The 17,839-nt window shown below is 37.7% G+C and overlaps 1 pseudogene; it reads right to left on the reverse strand.

The window, feature by feature from the left end:
* Positions 1–7,330: 7,330 nt before the first annotated feature.
* Positions 7,331–17,839, reverse strand: part of LOC148592900 (uncharacterized) — an 84,187-nt pseudogene continuing 73,678 nt past the window's right edge.

Consider the following 17,839-nt stretch of genomic DNA (forward strand, 5'->3'; position numbering starts at 1 on the left):
TGAACTTTCATCCAAATTAAGCCACTTTTAACAGGGACTCAGCATTATACTTGGCCTATGCAATCCCAGCTACTGGAAGGATGAAGGCTCCTTGCTCTCACTCCTTTCAAACTGGAAGGTTTTTTAGGTGAAATGAAACATGCAGATAAACCAAAAAAAAAAAAATTGTAGTCTTTGGGATGCAAAGTAGAAATAAACTTTATTTCCTCCCTTGCTAATATAGCAATAATCTGGTTTTGTGGATTTTATTTGGAAGCAATCTATGATTGGAAGCAATATATGATGTCTTTGGATATAATTGTGAGTCTTTTCTTCAAGTCTGATATTAGATCTTTGTCTCTTCATGCTGTTTATATTCATGGCTGTGCATGCTGTTAATCTCCTTTCCTTAAGAGGAATTGTATTAGACCATGAACATTACAGTGAACAACAGAAGCACAAAATTCAGTAGCCAGACTTTTTCTTTTGTGAAGGTTTCTATGTGAATGAAAGAAAATGGACCAGACACAGAAAAAGACAATGACATATAGACATAGTAAACTGAACTGTTGTGGATGTTCTTTCTCTAAAAGTCCCTTCCAACCTTAAGGATTCTATGATTCTCTGCAGAAGAGCAAATCACCTCTATTAACTTCTGTAATCTTTAACCTATGAGCAGGAGAGGCATTAATGTGTCCTTTTGGCTCTAATGCTCTGGAGGCAACTCAGTAGATCACTTTGAAAGAAAGAAGTGGTTCTCACCACTGGAGAATCTCTAATTTAAATGAAACTTGTGAATGAAAAGCAGTTTATATTTGACTACAAAGACTCTTAGAAGCTCCTCATAGGTTTTATTCTGCAACACACCATTTAAAACTGGTAGTGAGAATAGAAACTGGACTTTCTGATCCTAGAATTGAAACAATTCGTATTTGAGGATTCAAAACAAGAATTTAAGGGTTAAAACCTCCCCACGACCAAAAAAAAAATCCTTAAAAAAATTATGTAAACCAAATGTTACAAGACAAGGAAATTCAGAGTTAGATGCAAATCAAAACATGTTATGGATATGTAATGCTAAAATTTGCAAACATTGTTTTTCTAAAGACAGCCACTGATAAACATCCATTGAAATCCTTCCTTGATTTTTTTTTTATTATTATTTTTTCCAGTCATTTTTTTCTTTTTCTTAGAAGAGAAAAAGTGAAATGGAATAAGAAAAGGAAGGAAGAAGGGATTTTGTTCTCATGAAGAAACATGAACGTATTCAGGGGACTGACACTGCACAAACTCCAATGTATCCCTGTCAAATCTTCAGAGAAATTGCACTTCTAGGACTAGAATAAGTTAGGTAGGGCCCTACCTCAGACTCTGTCCTTGCGAGACAGATGGAGTGGGAGAATTACAGAGAACTGAAGGTTGCAGAACGATACTTTTACCAAAAGTCTTATTTTTACTTTTTCCGAAAGTCCTCAGATTACTGTCTTCCTGAGCCAAGTTTGTTTTCTAGATCACTAAACCTACAGTTTCCTCTTCTGAACGTTTTTCAGTACAGCTGTGAGAAGAAGACTCTAACTTGCCACACAGAGTCCCTCTCACTCTGTCCCCAGACTTCAGACCCTACCTGAAGGTTCTAATGGGGATTCTGATGACCCTGGTCAAATAACTGAACAGGACAAGAAATCTATCTACAGAAACAGGGATATACTAGCTGTTCACTATCTATGGCCAACTGTTAAACACCACAGTACATTCCCTAACTCATTCTGACTGACAATCCCTTCTGTTCAGAAACCATCCTTGGCATTGCTGCCATTGCTTAGGGACCTTATGTATCTTAGGTTGCTTATTCTTGAAGCCAGAAGCTTCTCCCACATGACTCTGTGGTCACACCCTCAGAGACAGTTGATATTTCTAAACAGAAGTAAATTAAATATATTTCCTTTAAAGTAGAAGGAATCAATGAAGAATACATTTATTTGGAAAAAAAAAAAAAAAAAAGGATGAACATATCCTTGGTTTTTGTGTGGTAACATCTAGCTATTGAATACCTCACTAGTAATCTCAAAGAGCAAACAAGGGAATCACTGAACACTGAAAATAAGATTTAATTCCCCTTAAAGGTAGCAAGATTATTTGTGGACTAAATATTTTAATCCTACTAAAAGTAAGAAATAACAAAGGAGCTAGGAAAGGAAGCATTTTGACCTTGAGTACACAGTAGCATGAGAGATAAGAAGTGCATTCAGCAGTTCCAAGATTATCTTAGACTGTGGAGATTTTGCTCCTAGGGAGCTAGAGAACCACAGCTCTATTCCTTGATGTATTGTACCAAATCACTTTTTATTTCACAGTTCATTATCAAGAAACATTAGCTTTTGTAAGAATGAAACTAAATTTCTATGAAAGCTTATTTTACATATGTTTTCCCAAATTTGTGCAAGACTAAGATAATTCAGATGAAAAAAAATCAGATGTGATTTTATATCTTTGTATATTTTAGCTGCAGATTTCAAGGAAAATTGAAACAAAAGAAACAACCAGAGGCATAAAAAGAAAGGGAAGAGCCTGCTGTCAGAGCCTGGTACATTCAGATAGTTTTGCTGGTTCAATATAAAGCAATAAACATCAACAGCTGAATAAAAAATATTTCAGTAAGTAGTCTCAATGGTTTTAATGACAGTACTTGTGGATATGAGTGCTAGTGTATGTGACAAACACTGAAATCAGAGTATCAGTTGAAAAATGAAATTCCCATATAATCAAGCACCATGCAGGTTTCCTAGAGGTATAAGTTTTATAGTTTTTACAACTTAGTTGTCATGTGCTGTCTGAATGCAAGCTTTCAGAATTCTCTATGATTATTACCTGATGGAGTTCCAGAGAAATTCTCAATGTAAGCGCTTGTTTCAGCCTACATAAACTTTCTGAGCTACAAAGAAGTAAGGAAAGGTGAAAAAGCATTATTAGATACAATGTTGGTATCCTAGAAAGCCACACAGGGTAGAGTGAGAGCACCTGCCTAACCACTAATTCCAAGTTTAAAAATGGCTTTCTTTAGCTGTTTTTATGATAACACTATGTGGTATAATATAGTATGATAGAGTATTTCTTGGCTTCCTCGCAGAAGGAATTGTGATATGTGATCCTAGTTAAAAAGTAGAAAGGCCTTAAAAGAAAATAAGGTAAGAATACATAATTTACAACTGAAACACTTTGGAATTGTACAGTATATGCAAGGCAAACTTGACCTCTAAACAACAAACTATTTTCTTCTCATTTCCAAAAGAACAGTCTTAGATTATTTTGCAGCAATATCCCCTCTGTGAAAATACAGTTTAATGTAAAGATGAAATATTGAAAATTATGTTAGATAATTCATTTCAAGAGTCATGGAAGAAGAGACATCTGCATAGAGTAAGAAACTGTGTCTACTCTTTTCAGACTGAAGCAGCATGAGACAGAAAGACAGCATGAGATGTGTGTATATTCTTTAAATGTTTTATGTGGTGTGTAATGCATTATACTAATAAAGAAAAAGAGATACTACTTTGTCCAGTAGAGAGAACACATTGAATTAAGGCAACCAACAGCAAGCATAACTTGCTTAATGTTTTAAAAATAACAGCAACAAGAGCAGCATCTTGGGAACAGGGTCTTCCTTTACCTCCTTGTATTCTGAAAAGGGGAAGGTAGAAGTTTTGTTTTGAATTCCAAGCACAGGTGAGTGATAACACCCAGTGTACAAACACAGCATCAGAAGTAGGCATTCATACCACAGTAACCTTTGGCACCCCTTCAAAAGTGCAGAACAGATACTGTAGATAAACAGCTGTGCAACTTCTCTCTGTGCTCAGATTAGTCATCTCAGTCAATAATGCAAATATAACATATCACGCAGAGAGTTGCCATGGGAAAGTGGAAATATTCCAGGGTTAAGCGCTTTTTCCTCCTCAAGGACCCAAGTTAAAATGCTGGTTTTGACACCAATTTTCTGTAGAACTGCAGGCTATTCACTTACCTTCTCTACTCTGACTTTAATATCTGTGAAAGAAAGGATAATACTGACTCACCTACCTCAAAGGCAAACTAAAGATTAATTAGTTTGTGCTTGTATAGAGCTTTGAAAATGTCAAGGCTATATAACTATTGTTAAATAAATGGTAGAGACTCAGATTGGACAAGTACAGAGCATAACTGCAAGAGGGATATCTTTAACAGCATCCAGAAAAGATTTCTTACATTACTTAGAGGTAGTTAGAAGGAAAGCACAGAGATGTTTCACAGAAGCAATTCTTCAGAGATTTTAAAAGGAAATGAGAGATCAGGTACAGACTGTAACATTTCCAAGTTTTTAGTTTTCAGGACAATATGTTAGCACTTTGTTTCATCTGATTTGTGTTTCACTGAGGTAATATTCATATACTCTAGTGTAATACATATGAAAAGATTCTACCCACTGGAAAAGAAAAAAACAAACAAACAAACAACAACGACAAAAAAAAAAAAAAAAAAAAAAAACACCTTTACTTATAGCCCAGGCAGCCTAAGGGTATGGAGCCAATCTAGCTGAATTTACTTCAATTCTATTTTGTATAATGCTGAACATCATTATGAGGCATGGATTTCTCAGACACTACTATGGAAATGTGTCCTGTGTGGACATTTTGAGGCTGTGATGCACTTTTTCAAAGAAGGGACATTACTTAGAATCAGTGTGGGACGATCCTACTCACCATCCCACCACCATTCCAGTGATGCAAAAAATTAACTTTCTCACCTTCTTCTCAAAACTCTCCTAAATTCTCTGTTAATTCTGCCTTAAGCCAGTATTGGTCATCCAATCTATTTGAACCTTCCCACTATCTAAATTTGCAAGTGTCATACAATTTAAGTTTGCTAGCACAGAACTATCAGTCTTTTTAAGCCTTTTCTCTCTGACCAGAGCCAATTCCTGATATACTGTTATTTAGAAATACAAATTCACTGGATGAAAGGTGAAAATGAGTGTTCAGGAAATACTCCATAAAAATGCTTTTGGGTAACCACTGGTAAGATTACTTGAATGAAGATTACTTGAAGAAAGAATGAAGGAATAGTACAAATACTTCAAAAAACTAAGAACAAGCAACCAAACACTACTTTTCCTATTGCAGTTGTTGGTTATACAATTCTATAATCTCAGTAGCAGTATGATAAACTACAAGCTGTCTTATGTGGAAAGTGGTTTTAGAGGGGCATCATCTTTTCTAAATAATCCAAGTAACTTGCATTTCAAACTTATCTGTATATAAGTTCTATATATGTCATTTCTATATAGTCACTTCAAAAGAAGTATGCCTGTAGACTATTTAATGAAACTTGCAATTACACAAGGCACCTTTTCCAGCTTGTAAGCAGGCTGTCCGCTTTGTCAAGTCAAGTAGAAAATTTTGGACGCGTCATTTGGGATGAGATGGAAAAATCCCATGACCAAGCACACAACCAAGGAGGAGCAAGAGCAAAATTCTGCAGATAGTAGAAGACTGAGCAAACTCAGTCGTCTATGTGAAGAATTTTGATCTTGGTGACAGACTAGATGTTTCGAGTCTAAGAGAGGTGTAGGCAGACAGACACCAGATGACCCACGTCCTTTGGGAACAGGCAATGGAAAATGTCAAGCCCCCTACTCGGACGGTTGGCCCTGCCTACCGTGCAACGCAAATATATATAAAATGTCCATGGACAATAGGAGGGCCCTCCGAGAGAGGGCCCTTGCTCTCCGCGCTACACGGCTACTAGAGAATCCAAGGTCGGAAAGGAGTCCATTGTTATCGACGTACCATTTCCCTCTAGCGCCAATAGGGAATTCCAGGAAGTCAATATCAGTAGCCAATGTTAGGGCTCGCACCTCCCCTGCTAGATGTTGATACTTTCTAGCCTTTTCTGCCGCAGCGTCACTCAAGGTGGTTATTCCACTTTGTAGCGGATAGTTACATCTACTACCTTGGCATAGGATCCCTTCACCAGGACCAAATCTGGCTTGAAGAGCTCGTTGGCATTATCTCTGAGATGCGGCTCTATATATATCACCCATCCCAGCTTCCTTGCTTCTTCAGCCAGCACACCACAGATGTCATTATGCCTTTTAATCCTGGCCTAGTGGACAGCAGGGCAGTAGCCAATTATGTGGGAACAAGATTCCCACTCTGCAGGACAGTGCCTACATCCCCTGGGTGCGCCCTCGCCCAGACCACGTGCCAAAAACTCCCAGGTGGGATAGACATTGGCCTGCAGCTGGATAGCTGTTATTAGTTTGCGGTGGGGAATGTGGCCATAATGTAGGAGCCAATCATTACTGATTCGGTCATTCTCAAAATTCCGAATCCCGTGGCCTTGCGATTTTAGATTGGTCCAATTCTCCATTTCTCTCTTTCTCCACTTACAGAGAATGGGATAGACGGTACGTGGGGTTTGTCTCTCCCACTCGGACAGGGCGTCATCAGCCAGCTGAGCCTCAGTCACAGGGAACTCCCTCGTCACTGATGGAACCTTCTCCGATCGCCCCTCTGCCGAGATCCAGACCTTTCTGATCTCGTCCTGGATACCCTCCTGGAGTACAACGCTCCTGATGACATCATCTTCCAATTGGGTGATCCACACCAATCTGCGAGTCTGTATATTCAGAATTAGGCTTGCCAGACGGGGAAGACCCAGCCCGCCGTCCCTGTAGCTGACGTATGTAACAGCGTCATACGTACTGGGCGGTAGATGTAACCAGCTCTTGACGGCAGATCTTATAGAAAGGTCCAGGGAATGCAAACAAGTGGCACTCAGGCCCATGTGATCCGCGATGAACAGCAGCCTTGGGAGGGCGTAGCTCCGCAAGATGTCCACCTTCTGGAGTGTCTTCAAAGGGGCTCCCCCGATATTCCTCGCCCAGCGGCTCAGCACCTCGGACAGTTCCGGTCTCAATAGACCAATCCAAGGGTCTATCCCCAGGCCAAGATATTTCTCGGAGCTGCCAGGATCGATCATATCCAATTGCATACCAGCAATTGTCCACAGGTCGCAGTCATTGATGGTATAGGACTCTTTCATCAGCCTGATCAGAAACCCGTGGCATTTCGGTGCTTGAACCCACAGCCTGGTCCATTGACAAAACTCTCCTACCACTCAAATACTCTGCTGCATGCCCTCCCAAGAGTCACTGAGCAGGGCGAGATCATCGGCAAATACCAACGATGTTATTTGTTGGTCACCATACTTGTAACCGAGGCCCCAGTCTTCCAAGTGGCACAGCAAAGGATCTAATGTGAGATTGAACAGGATGGGAGAGAGTGGGTCTCCTTGCTTCACTCCCCTGAGGATCTTAATATGTTATTTGTTGGTCACCATACTTGTAACCGAGGCCCCAGTCTTCCAAGTGGCACAGCAAAGGATCTAATGTGAGATTGAACAGGATGGGAGAGAGTGGGTCTCCTTGCTTCACTCCCCTGAGGATCTTAATAAATTCTGATCGCTGGGAACCTGACTCCAGACATGTTCCAGCGTTGGTATACAGGTCCCTCAGCATGTTGATGATATGCTCGTCGACACCCTTCTGACCCAGGACCTGGAAGATATGCTGGTGGTTCACGGAGTCGAAAGCCTTAGCCAAATCGACAAACACGACTCCAAGGGTCCTATGATCTCTTTTTGCGCTCTTGATGAGTGCCTGGAGGAGCTTCAGATTTTCTGAGCATCCGGGAGCTGCTATAAAACCCCTTTGCCTTCTATTGAGAGACAAAAATCTACTTGATTCACTAGTCTCACCTGAGAAGGAGTTTAAAGATATATGGATTAACCTTTTTATCTAGTCCTTCAATCCACTATTTTTTATAAACTTACATGGCTTCTGCAGACTGATATTGAAGTCCTGCACATCCATAAGTTTCCAAAGTTAAATGCTCACCAAGGGCAAAATCAACAGCAACACACATCTAAGACAGTCAGGAAAGCAGGGCAAAAGTGTGAAAATAATAAGTCAGGTAGGCACAATATCACATGCTTTCCCCAGATTTTATACAGCCATCATTCTAAACACTGCAATCTCCCCATGATTACCTCCTCAGGTTGTATTCCTCCTGAGTACCCTGAATACTTGATTTATTTGCACTATTAATTTATCCACCCATCTGTGATCTTTTAGCTATTTAATTGATTGCCGTTAATTGATTGAGCCATCTGTGGTATCTTAGTCATTTAATTGATTGTTTTTATTGATCTAAATATCTTAAAGCCCTGTTCTACCTAGGCGGATCAAAAGCTACTGGCTGATGTCATTTTACTTCCCTTAATTCTTAGCACGTTGGCTATGCAGTGTCGCCTCTCTTCCCTACTCAGGAGCAGGGGAGGAAATGAAGTGCCTGAAGTCTTATCTTGCTTTGGCCTGGCCTTGCTCTCACCATACCAGGTATTGCCTAGCACAGACCCACTGATATAAGTGCCACTTTTCCTTAGCTGAGAGCTACTTTTTCTCTTCCTGGAATTGAGGCTTCATACAAACAAAGAAAGAACAAAAATAAATTAAAATAATAACAAAAAGTATTATGAATAACAACAAGTATTGCAGCATGCCAACAGGGTTGCAAGTCTCCTATTTATTTGGATCTGTAGTACAAATGAATTCCAAATCACAAGATCTTTTTAAGAAAGTTTTGTCCCAGCAATTAAGTACTGCTGAGAAGCAACATGTCGCTACTGGTTTTAGCTCTTACTCAATAGAGAGAGATATGACTACCAGAATCATAAATGGTGTAAAGGGAATCTTTTTTACTTAATGAACCTTTGAATGCAGGACTAAAGGCATAGGAGATTATACCTGATAGAGGAAATTATATGTAAAAGTATAATTTTATGTAAAATTATGTTAAATATATGCCTGTATATGACTTTCTTATTCTGCTGGGAAGACATATATAATCTCTACAAAGTGACAGCTCTAGTAGTGGGAGACAAGGAATTTGCAGGGACTAGGAAGGGACTTGATCGTACCCTCTAATAAGAAAATATTTGACGTAGTTTGCACAGTAACTTGGATATCTGAGCATATTGACCAGGTACACTAATCCAGCAGTTAGCAGAGTAATGGAGAAAGAGCTATGAAAAAGAAGGATTAGGTATTAGAAATCTTTCACCTACTCTGCATGATTGGATCCTCAGCTCCAGAAGACCATCATGCAACACAGAGCAATGAGATAGGGTCAAAAAGAAGGACATTAATCCCCAAAGGAAGAGAAAATAAACAACACAATGTAGAGGAAGAAATCATGGAAACACAGTGTAAGTAAGTCAGTCATAATTGGAAAACCTGCATGAACATTTCAAAAACAACAAAGTGTGGAAAGTAGAATAGTAGAAATTTTATAGTGAGAGTGCAGAGGTGAAGTAGACCATAAAAGTTATCATTGTGCACCTGACTCATTGTTCTGTAACATACCTCCGACTCCAAACATTATGGGAAATCCATAACCTGACAAGGGGAAAGAAAAGAAAGATTCTTAGGTTTCTAGATGCTAGCTATGCCTGCAAGTTCTTTATCTCAGACAGCAGTGTTTTAAATTTCCATATTTACTTCAGTACCTCTTTCTATACTGTGCCATTACTGTCCAGGCCTTGATGGTATCCTGTGTCAATGCATTCCACAGATGAGCCACTTAGTGGTTGACACAATTTGTTTTAGCTACAAATGGTGTGTACTTCATAAATAGAAATTTCAAATCTACCTGTTTTATAACATATATATTTCCTACTTCTCTCTAAGCATATCTCTTTTTATTCCTGTCCTTTATCTCTGTCTGGCTAGGGCCTCTGTCTGGCCCTAGCCAGACTTTAATATTTTTATCTTGATCACATAAACCTACCACCACCATAATAGTTCAAAGTTCAAAGAGTCCTTTCTGACACTACTTAACAAGTGCATAAGATCAGAAAACTCTAAGAAAACAAGATACTTCATACTGTACAGTTTTCTCTTCGGGGAAACAAAGGAAAAAGTGTGGTCAGTGATCTGAGCTAGTCAGATCATATCATTTAGCTTTATCTACTAGAAGATACTAAAACTCTACAGTGATGGGAAGAGGAAACAGCCAATTAAAAAACAATCAAGAAGAAAATTAAACAAACAAACAAACAAAGACCAATCCACATCAGACTTGCCCACTTTATAATCTTCCTATCCTGGCTCTGTGTCACAACCTGCAAACTAGAGATATTTCTCTAGTTCTGTGAACTTCACCTTTTATGATCATGAACTGCAACAAATCCCATCCGTCCTAGCAGCACGTGACAGCTCGGTCGATCTGCATAGAATTCAATACCTGATTTGGTCTGATTTTGACCTGAAGTGTCATGGGACATTACTGAAAAGGCATGTGACATAGATCATGCCAGATGTAGTACAGGTCTAACACACCTCAGGAGATGAAAAAAATGAATCAAACTAATCAAGTTGATCACAGGTCCACTGGAAATAAATCTCCCTACAAGCATGTGGCTGCCACAGCTGTCTGGACAATTGCTTCAGTTTTTGGTGATGTAGTTTCTTTGCTGCAGGTCATGCACAGTAGTACTGCCTGAGATCTGACACCAACAGTGTTCCACAAAGTGGGTGACCCACAGATTGCCCTTCAAGTGCCTAGCAAACAAGAGTACCCAGTGATTCACAATCTACCTGCATATCCATCTTGGCTGTGGTGGGCCTGCAATAAGCCATCAAGGCTTACTTGGTTTTCAGTATAGTGGCCTGTGCACCATTACTACTCTTGATCAAGGACATCTATCTGACTTGCCTCTTTCCTAGGGAAAGGTTTTTCAAATATACAGTGTGGTGTCCTGACAGCTGGAAAAGTACAGTGCAGCTATAATCATTCATATTGGGGTGTCTTAAGCAGACCTATAGGACCAAGCCCTTGCCTTCTGGCAACAATCTTGTCTCAAGGTTGCCTAAGGTTTACGTCAAGTATAGCTGGACCTAAATTCTGTGGCTATAAATTGAGGTGTGAAAACAAGCTTACGCCCACTCTCAGTAGACAGTAGCTTGTTGCAGCTGCTGATATTGATGATTCAATGGTAAAAAGACATCTGACACAGAGGAGTCCCAAATGTGAATCCTGGCTTAAGCAAAACACATGTTTCTCAGTTAACAATTTGTTAATAAACAAATGTAGCATCTGTCTCCTTGAAATATTCAGAAAAAGGAGAAAAAAATATATTTTCCTGGGGGTCCTTCTTGTTTGCATCACTTTCCTTGATTCAGATACAAAATAATTTTTTTAAACATATCTATTTGTGTACATCATTTTCACACAGCTTTGGTGCTCAGTTTTCTCACTCACAAACTATCCTCTGTTTCTCAGTTTCAGATTACATCTCCAACTTATACACCATGAGTAGTCCTTTGGATGGTGTATCAGAACTCATCACTTCAATTAATGAATGGATTGAGAATATAGGAAGAAAACACTTTAGGGGTGCGGACGATATTTAACACAGACTGCTAACAGTCTAGTAACATCTTGTCTGTAGTAGAGAATCAGCACTGTTTAAATAAAAGCTTCTGAGGAGACCAGTTACTTGCAATTAAAAGGTGGAGGTTTTTAGAGAAGAATGATGTCAGAGACAGAGAGTAAAAGCATACATTTTTCTTGTTGTTTTCAAGGACAATTTATCAATCTCATATAAACTTCATCTGATTTTTCTTTCAGAGAAAAGACCAAGTTTAGTGACAATTAAATCCTCAACAAAGCTTTAACTTCTCTTTGTTGCAAATAAAATTGCAATTCTGTCCTTCATTCTTATTCAGCAGATCTATCTGCTCAGCTTACATCTATGCTTCCCAAAAGCAATTTTTCTTTTCATTTTGTGATCAGTTAAATTTCTTGACAAGACATACATTTTCATAAGGGAACACAATGGTGCATTTAAATATATTTTTGTCTGGAAGTACCTTAAGTTGGCTTTTCTTATAATACGCCAATTTCCAGAGTTATCAACTAGAAACTGAATGTCAGCTCAGAGATTAATGACATATATGTTGCAAAATAACAATAATATATATTTTTAATTCCTCTTTAGAGACATGTGATTAAAATTCCACAGGCACCTCAAGAAGAAATTGGGTTTCTATTTTCTTTTACTTTACTCCTACTTACTTGCATAAAGTATATATCTCAAGCAGGTTTGCTATACATCTTCATCCTTTTTTTCTCTCCCCTCTTCTGTTGTGACTTATACTGTCAAGATCCTATAGCCACATACTGTATTATTATGTATTTCAAATAATACAGTTTATTTTTATTCCTGCCCCCTAGGCTTTATAAGATGAAATCAGGAGTGAATATTACTTTAAAGAAGGGAAATCATTTAAATCTGAAGCTATGTAGTGGAAATGTTACAGTGGATGCCTTGGACTGATTAGATTGTTTCAAAGCTTCCCGGTGACTTTGACTGGTTGATTATGCCAATGGCATTCCTACTGATAATGATACCGTGTTTATTTAAGCAGCAAGTAACTTAAGGATAGACTGGGTATGTTAACTTTGAATTTTCTAGTTTTTATCATCTTATCATTTTCCCTTGGTTCTATTTGAGACTACTTTCAATATGCTTTGCGTAATATTTATTGACATTTCAATTTACTTATTTTTTCATATTTTAATTTTGCTGCATACTTTTTCTAAAAACATGTGTATACTATTCATGTATTGGGCATTCCGTAGATCTGCCAAGACACTAAAATGATTTTGGCAGCAAAATGACTTTTTAGAGCAGATAGCCCTCTGAGCTTCTGCTCCCCACAAGATGCTGTCAAGCAGCAGAAAGCCAAGGCGACTTGTAAGGAAAAAGATAAGGAGAGATCTCAGTCTCTGGATAAAATGTTGATCAGTCTGTGGGACTTGTCACCGCTTGACAGTATGGCAACTTGTCATTGTACAAAGTCACCCAGTCACTCTCTGTAGTAAAGTATTTCCCCTCTTCAGAGAGTATTTCTCATACCTCCATATGGCTTCATTGCTCCTTCTGGGATATATAGCAGCACAGAAACCTGTTTCCTCTTTCCTGTGGGTGAATTTTCCCAAAGTACAGTACATTTGCTTTGCTTTGTCCTACATTTCTTCTGGGTGCCCACGAGCTTTGGGATTTAGCTCCTTAGTCATCCCTGTTCTTTTACGTTGTTAAGAGACAGTAACCTTTTACTTCTGTGATACTACAATGGTTTTATTTCTATTTAGAGCACTCCTTTTATAACTTTCTTTATTTGCGGCACCCACATAGATATCTCCTCTCTTGTAGTCAGCATGAGGCAAATAATAACCTACTGTCAGATATTTCCTATTCCAGTGAAACTATATATATATATTTTTTTTTCAGTTTGGAGAAAAAAATATATAAGTGTGTTCAGTTTTATAACCAAAAAAAAAAAAAAAAAAAGCCCTGATAATATAATATGATTGGAACTGAGGAAGGCTGACATGAGTTTTTCTACCACCAAGTGAAAACATGAAAATGAAGTTTTTGGGTGGATGCATGATCTGTATCACAAACAAAATAAATGCATGATAATATCCTTGATCATCTGGTCCTATATTCTGCCTTAAACTTCACTAGAGGAAAGAAGAAAGACTCAGTAAGTAAATATTTCTCAATAGACTCATCAGCAAAAATCTTTCCAGTGAGTTTACTACTTTTAACCTTAGATTTAACAAAGCTAATTCTGTTTGCTCTCTATGTGTATATGAGAGGAATCAATAGAGCATGACTGATACCTTAAAACAAGAAGTTAGGAGTTGTGGAATGACTTTTCCTCTGAAGGTAGCTACCTCTCTCATTACTTACAGAGGAAATTGAAGTGACTACACTAGGTAACTAACTTCTTTCTCTCTCCTAAGTTAGGTGACACATATCTCACTCCAAATTACTACAAACCTATCAGTCCAGGACAGAATATATTATTATGATTATGACACTGGAGTCTTATGTGCAAAATTTATCAAAACACACAAAATTGGAAGTTGCTGTGCATTAGAGAGAAAGGATACACATTTATAAAGTATAAAGATTTTATAAGAAACCTTTGTAACTTAAATCTTGTAGGATCTGTTTGGCAGATAAAATTCTGTAATTAAAATCTTTAATTTTACATCAACTGCAGTTGATTAGCTTTAATTATAGATGCAAAGATATTCTTGATTTCAGGGCTAGTTATACAAGGTCATTTACACACTTAACTCCAAAGTGGAACTCCAATAGTATAATGAGCACAATTTAAGTTTAGTCTTTGTAAATCAGCATCATTTGGAGAGCTTCTTATGAGGTTATTATCAGATAAACCCTGGGAGATCATAGCGACAATTTCCATTGTTTTAGGAATTTCCATTGAATAGGAATGGAAGTGTGGCATGCCATAAATTTTGACTCCAAAGTAGAAGGCCTGGTATATTAAGAATGAGTTGCTACCTGTGAATGTGTATATGCAAGTGTGCTCCTTCCCCAGACCAACCTGACTTTTCACACATAGTACTATTCAAGTGTTATCTGTGGTGATCAGAAAACCACATTATCTGATCTTGGTAGTTACCTCCCTGATTTCTTGCGCCACTCAGATCTTAACCATCAACAACAGTCCTGATGGTTGCATCCTGATGGAGAGATAAGGCTAATTGTGCATACACCTGCCAAAAGTCTTCTGAAATGAAAGAATGACTATCAGTCACTCATCCCACAAATATGGGGACAGCCCAAGAGCCCTTTGAGTTCTACTTGCATCGCAGTGGGCTGCAAGCCAGGACCTCCCCTTGAGCAGGGACACCTCTCAAGGATACTCCTCGGGTTTGGGAGATCCTTCCCACAACAGTATTATGGTAAGTGACTAGAGTACACTCTCTCTTTTTGAACTTGTAAACTTTACTGACATAACTGTGCACAAATCCCTTAGTCATAAACCATTGACCAAGCCTGGGACTAGGATTGGAACCAGCTGCACCCAGACTCCTCTCAGAAGGAGTTTGGAAAGCAAGGGCATTAAATCTACTCATTGGGAGGGTCTCCTTGATATTTCTGTGTATTTCTTGTACCCCATGCAGTAAGTAATAAGCGAGCTTGCCATAGAATCTTGTGAAACCATTGTCCATATCAATAAAACCTATTACTATTTCTTTCACATGAGTGAAGTGCCTTGTGTCACTCACACACACACACCCCACACACTCTTTCCAAGAGTTAATGGAAAGAACAAGTCAGAATTGCTGCTAGGGCAGCAATTACTGTACAATTACTTAGATAACTTTTTAAATCTATTTCAGGACAAGTGAATTGAACTAGTTCTAATGCACATCATTTTCATGGCCAACATTCCCAATGAGAGGTTTACAAACTGATGCACTTATCTATAACTCAGTCTCCTGATTTTTTTTCTTTCTGAAATTGGAGTAAATATTTACTTTCACCATTTCAGAGTCTCAAATTTTTGCTCTTGTTTAAACCAATATTTTACCCCTGAAAATATGACAGACATATTGTCAGTGAGTTCTGAAAGCGAGACCTCCTGCAGTTGAGGCATTCTCCTTGCTTATGTATAATTAGTCTTCTTGACCAGTTTCAACTGGTTTCTTACATTTTTTTTTTCTTCTCAGCAGAATTGGGATTTTTTAAGAATTGAAGAAAAAGAACATGTTTCAAAATTTCAAGTTTCCACTCAACACTTCAAATCAGTATTCTGGCCAAATAAAAGTAAATGTGAGATGAATTTTTAATAGATTACATAGGCTTAAAAATACGGAAAACCCACCAACTTAAAAAGAAACAGGGAGGAGTGTTAGGGCTTGAATACTTTCAAGGGCTTGTGCAAGGTGAGATCTGCTTGTTCAAAAATGTATGTGCATAGTTTATAAGGTAGGACATACCAATTAATTGCTTATGCAATTGGAGCAAAAGGAATTTAAGCTAAACAAGCTCAGCAAACTGACTTTTCCTGGCTACATAAAGAATTTCGGACAAGAAAATTACTCAGATAAGTAAACACTGAAATATAGATGATTGTTCCATATTAAAAAAAAAAATCATTGGCTATTTTACAATGTAAACAGGAAGGATTTAGCTACATTATTCACAAGTTAATATTTTTACATACACATGTTTTGTCTAGTTGTTTATGATGGAAATATGAGAAAGCTGCAAATGATAATGAAATGTAAGTTTTGTGTGTGTGTGTGTGATAACAGCTGTAATTACAAAAGTATCATTACATATGGTAACTGTTCAACGGATGAAAGATAATTTAGGATGAAAGATAATTGATGAGTTTTTTTCATTCTAGAGATACTTCTAATCTTTCACTCTTAGCTATCCCCTCTGCACCTGGTGAAATTGATAAGAAGTATTGTTGAGTTGGCAGATGCATGCATATTATATGAAAATAGAGTAAAAACACAACAAAATTTGATAGATGTTTTTCTTATACATACATTTAAATGTAAATCCATAACGATTTCCTTAAATTCTAAGATGGTTAACATTACATTTAAATAAACTCTTAAATTGTAATGTTAGATTTGCAGAAATGTTTATGTCCACAAGAACAGGTTTTGATCTCTGTAAAATAAATTTAAAACTGGAATCATCCCAAAGACTTAACTGAATCAGAGTTTAACCAATATTTTTTTTGCAGATTGGAAAAATATCTACAAATCCATTATCCTGGCTGTTGCTTGAGAAAAGATAATAAGGGAAGTAAACATACAAAAGGACAATATTCATGGAAGAAAAATGCTTGCTGACTTTTTTACAGCTGAGTTTACGTTTCAAAGTATAAATTGTAATCAACTATATTATGTCTGAAAAAACTATGTGTAGTAGTCGAAAGTATGTGTAGTACTGTTAGTGCTGATAAAAATTAGCCAACCTTTTTTAAAACTTCAGATACAATATTTGATTTGCATGATACATTGCAAATTGAATCTGACTGTAGCATTCTGCATTCTGAAGCTGTGCATTATCCAGAGCTATATTTTAAGCTCAGGAATTTGGTCTTCATTTTGATACACTCAGTATATAAAGATTATGGTTTTTTGCCATCAAATGTGGGTCCAAATTTGCCACCATAAATGTTGATCTGTGTCACAGATACCTAGGCAGAAGTAAAGAGAACACAAATGCCCATGTTTATCAATCATCTATATTGTGAATGGAATTATCTGAAAGTTTGATCACTGCACACACCACTTACTGAACTCCTGGGTGTGAGGCCATACTTCCTCTTTCACGTCCCCATCCTTTGCTTTCTTCCTAGTATTAGCAACATACAAGATAGGTGGACTTTGAATACAGACTCTAGTGTCTCACATTTTTCTACCTTATTCTTCCTCTCATGTCCAATGACAGAGAAAAGCTCTCCTAGACACTTACTCTGGAGAATGAGTTGTATAAAAAGTGTGTATAGGAACCCTCAGAATATCTGAGTGTTGGACTCCAGAAGAAGCACAGCTTAGAGGCCTTTTCATGTACTTCAAAACCTGTGTTATTCAAATACTTTATATATATACATAAAGTATATACAAAGCATTATCCCCCTACCTAACTTTGAGAAAAATTTCAAAATGTGACTGTTTCTGTTTATATTTGTAAGTATATGATCTGTTTAAATGCTTTGCTGGATCTAGTTCCCCAAAAATATTAGAAGTGTTTCAGGACTGAATCTGAATTTGCTGGTCCTGAACCTCCATGCAAGGTGCAAGGTAGTTGATAACCAAGTCCTTAATGCTTACTAGGCAGCAAAATGTACCCAACAAACAGCCTATTACTTCTGTGCACCTCCTTTCAAAAGAAATTCTGTCATGTGTAA

The sequence above is a fragment of the Tinamus guttatus genome, unplaced genomic scaffold, assembly GCF_059628265.1.
Source record: "Tinamus guttatus ecotype Peru unplaced genomic scaffold, ASM5962826v1 Tinamus_guttatus_pri_ptg000489l, whole genome shotgun sequence".
Lineage (NCBI taxonomy): Eukaryota > Metazoa > Chordata > Aves > Tinamiformes > Tinamidae > Tinamus > Tinamus guttatus.